General features: G+C 39.2%; 1 long non-coding RNA gene across 1 annotated transcript; it reads left to right on the forward strand.

Moving 5' to 3' along the window:
* The first annotated feature begins 407 nt into the window (after positions 1 to 407).
* On the forward strand, positions 408 to 1612 carry LOC124866814. Its single transcript, XR_007037929.1, has 3 exons — positions 408 to 704; positions 807 to 1141; positions 1267 to 1612. It is a non-coding gene; the product is annotated as an uncharacterized LOC124866814 (long non-coding RNA).
* Positions 1613 to 4612: the final 3000 nt, after the last annotated feature.

The following is a 4612-nucleotide window of genomic DNA, read 5'->3' on the forward strand; positions in this document are numbered from 1 at the left end:
GGAGTGTTAAACTATGACCCTGCTTCCTGGTCTGAACCCTGGGTTGTCAGAGTTCTGGAGAACTAATAAATTCGGTCAGATTCATAGAAAGAAGAGCTGCTCCATCCAAAGTGGGATGGATGCCATCATCCCAGACATCCTTCACCAGAAGTTCATCCAGCTGAAAGTCCCGGTCTCCACTTGTCACTGACCACGTCCGGTTCCTCGGAACCACCATTTCTCGAAACCTGAGATGGTCCTCACAAATAGACAATGTTCAGAAGAAGGCCCAGCAGAGACAGTCCTTCCTGTTTTTAATCAAAGTTTGAGGTGTTGAAAAACACAAAAAAACAAATACCTATTAATGTGGTGTGTTGTCATACCAATTTTGTCAGCACTTGTTGATGTAAACCATAAGCTGAATATTTCCTGTTTCCCTGCTACGAATCTGTAAAGCCACGTTGACTGACATCATCAGACACTTTGATGAGAACGGTGCAAAACCCCGCTTGAGGAAAAAGAGCCACCAGCCACAGGATCCCCATTTTATCAGCAGTGAGCAACTCCCCTGAGTTTTGGAGTTCATAAAGAACTACGCTGAGGATCACGCCATCATGTTGCCTGGTCGACATCGTGGCCACAGGGATTGGCATGTGAAGCTACTGCCAACACATGTGTCAAAGGGCTCAGTGTGGCGCCGCTATATGAAGTCTGCTAAGGAGTTGGTATGTATAAAAATATATTTTATAGAACAGTGAAATTCTTCTAATGACCAGTGATGTAAAACTTCATCAAAAATTAATAACCCTGTGATATTTTTCTTTCAGGTGAGCGTGCAATTTGCAAATCAAGTTTCAAGGCGCTTTGGACCCAGCTACTCCCACACATAAGAAGCTGTAGGCCCCACACTGACCTCTGCTGGCAGCGCCAACAGAATAATGACCAGCTTATAAGAAGTGCAAACCTTCCAGAGGAGAGGAAGACTGCAGCAATCAAGAAGCAACAGGATCATCTTCAGCTTGTTCAAAAAGAGAGGGCCGTCTACAACGAGATGACTGCTGCCTGCAAAAAGACCTGCGACGACAATCAGTTGTCCATCGGCCCCTCCCTACCTTCAAGTAAGAAGATCAGGATGGACTACAGCTTTGACTTTGCACAGCAGGTATTTGTTCCACATTGCACTTTTTTTTTTTATAACGTAAAAACATAAGACCGCTTTAACGATACACAGCTTTTGTTTCATCTAATCCCTGTTTTTAATTGTCTTTTGTGTGCTTTTATTAACAGCTTTGATGCCAACAGACCTTGTGTGGTCCTAGCTAGGACTCACAGTGACGCAGAGCCTGTTAGCTTTCAGCTGCTGTGTGACCTGGAAGTTCTACCCCCTGTCGTCTGTGGTTCTGCCCTGCCTGCACCTGGACTGTCCACGGACAGACAGACTTATCTTTATTCAAAGATCAGGCCTTTCTGTCCCGATGAAGCGAAGGACGTTACATGCCCAGAACCACAAAGCACAACAGAATAGAACCCAGAAGAGGATGATGGTGTGACACTGTGACATTGGCGTTTTGGCAATTTGTAATGTGTATAAAGTTGTAAATAAAAATCACATTTGTGACATGATCAAAGTCAAGTTATTGCCCATTTCTCTTCCTGGGTCCATTAAAGTCAAGAGGTTTGCAGACATGAAATTTGAGGGGTACAGATTAAGTAGCTGCAGCACCAGCCTCTTCTAGATTAACACGTATTCAAAAGGTGTAAACTATTAGCCCATAGATCTATTCATACCTGCACATATAAAATGAAAACTGATAAACAATGTTTCTGCATGCTACAATAATCTTTGGACATTTCATATTACATATTAAGAAGAACACATCCATATTACCCTGATATTTTGCTAATTGCTGTGAGATAGGATTTCAAACTCTGCCTGAGGCAGAACATTTAATAGACTGGAACTTTAAGTGAGATTTATCTAAAAACAAGAGGAAACCAAACCAATCACCAGGATGCAGACATTAGGTTGCAGTCATGATGCAATTTGCAGACATAAATAATATAACAATAAATTGTAATGCAGTGCTGTAAATTATCTTTACATTGAAAAATAGTATGAGTTCAGTAACAGAAGTCTGTTGCAGTCAGTTGGAGCTTCTGTTGACAAACAGTTGGGGGAGGTGGCCTATTCAAAGTTATTCAAACTAGCAGCTTTTGTCACCGCCCTGCTTTCAGGGAGAGAAAACAATGAATCTTTCAGGACTGATTTCTCAGAAAAGTAGTCTGGCGAGTGCAGACATTCAGATGGTCATATCTTCTTCAATTTGCTTTTGATTTCCACATGTTTGACATCATTGGAAAGCTTAGACTCCACTCTTTCAGGATCTGTAAATAACTCAAAAAGACCCCAGGTAGACTTGTTCCTGGTTTTGCCACAGCCAGTCACATATTCTATTGTAACGTCAATTGTGTAAATATGTTCATTTAAAAATATATTCTTTATCATTCAGAGCAAAGTTGTACTGGAGTCAAATTCCTTGTTTGTCTGAACAAACTTTGTAAAAAAGCTGATTCTGATTTTATACAGAAGATTTTTCATGTTTGTATGGCCTCCCCATAATGGCACATTGAGGTTAACAGAGGGTTGTAGAGACCTGCAGCACTGAAGCAGATAATTTCCTTTAGTACATAAACCAGTTTCACTTCTTACTCTGAAGCATTTTGCATTCTGCAAAACTGAACATCTGGCTTTGATGTAGCTTTCTGTTTCCTGTGTGTGCTTTAGTCTGCAAGGGAACCTGCTGCAGTATATGACAAACTGCTGACAGATCTCTATGGAGTCCTATAATTTATTTAAAGCATTAAATGCTTCTGAGATCATGTAGAGCAGGGCTATTCAACTAAATTGCACTGGGGGCCACATATCCTAAGGGCCAACAGCTAAAATGTCAACGCTAAAACATCATTTTCTATATATATATATTTATACACATAAAAAAACAAGTTTGCCTTTTAAATTTGTTTATTTTAGAACTAAATAATGGGTGCAATGATCCAAACCCATAAATGTTATTTAAAGAAATTAGGCTTCAAAAATGTATTCCCATGCAGAAGTAAGATTGAAAAAATAACACACTCTTTTTTCTGTTTAGCAAAAATATTATTCTGACAACTGATATGCAAAATCTTACGTTTTACAACTTTATGTTACTTCTCTCTTTCTCCCTACTAGGGAGAAATGTAGTGTTGATCTGACTTGTTTAAATGATAACACCATTAAACCTGAACTTTAACAAGTGACAGATCTAGACACCATAATACTAGTGAGGAAAATTGCATTTCCTTGACTGAACAGTGGCAGAAAGATCAGGTTCAAAAGATGTAAGAGCTATGCCAGGGCAAGCACTGTCAGGCGCTCATTTGTTAAAGAGGAACAAGTACTTGTTTTAATGGCATTCATGTGAAAAAAGCACGACTTGTATGTGTATGTTGACCCAAACATAGTTAGGACATTAATAGACAGTTCTTTCATGTTTGGACATTTCTCATCATTAATACACTTAGTCCAGACACATCGGGTTACCTTCAGCAGTTTCAGTAAAAGCATATTTATCTGTCCATTCACTGTTGAATTTCTGATGTCAACTCTTCTTTATTTTCAGCTTAGATAGCGGCATAGTTTTGCTACGTTTCAAATTCTTCTTGTTAACCAGCACTAAACATGACCAGCACGGGGTCGTTGGGTTAGAAAGCCAGGAATTTTAAATGATGATTGGCTGCTAAAACTGATCATAGACTTTTTATTTAAAGCGATGACCTCTCGGATGGAAATTGTTCTCTTTTCAGATTCTGTAGTTCTGTTTATTTAATCTAAAACCTAACTAACATAAGATTAGATATTAAACGACATGAAAATATAGATTAAGGCTGCACGGTGGCGCAGTTGGTAGCACTATTGCCATGCAGCAAGAAGGTCCTGTGTTCGATTCCCGGCTGGGGGATCTTTATGCATGGAGTTTCCATGTTTTATCCCGTGCATGCATGGGTTCTCTCCATGGTCCAAAAACATGACTGTTAGGTTAATCGGTCTCTCTAAATTACCCTTAGGTGTATGAATGAGTGTGTGTCGTTCTGTCATAGATCTTCTCTATAGCAAGATTGCCTCTCCGACTGAAGTATTTGAAAAAATATTTTTCAATATTTAAATTGTGAACTTCTGGTATCAAAACAATCCACTTTATCGTTTTGCAACTCATTTGTTAAAATTATAGCTTAGCACCAGAATCAAACACACACACCTTTAAAATACTGTTAATAAAAGGGTTAAAATGCATAAGCGCGGACGACACGTTATGATCAATCTTCTATGTTTAAAATCACCCTTCAAGTAAAGTTTGTCTTAATAACTTTAAAACCCACAAACACCGAACACAAAGCTGAGCATGTGGGCTGCAGATATTCTTCTAGCACCAAGATAGCTGAGTTTCACACAAACAAAACCAAACTTCAGAAAATGAAAAACGTTCAGATAATTTCATTCTAAATCTTTCTCTGCCCAAAACCTAACCTCATGAAGCTGTGGTGAGGAAACGTTGTGCGGGGCAACGAGATTTGAAGAAACATCCACTGTGAA

This window comes from Girardinichthys multiradiatus, chromosome 1 (genome assembly GCF_021462225.1).
Source record: "Girardinichthys multiradiatus isolate DD_20200921_A chromosome 1, DD_fGirMul_XY1, whole genome shotgun sequence".
Classification (NCBI taxonomy): Eukaryota; Metazoa; Chordata; class Actinopteri; order Cyprinodontiformes; family Goodeidae; genus Girardinichthys; species Girardinichthys multiradiatus.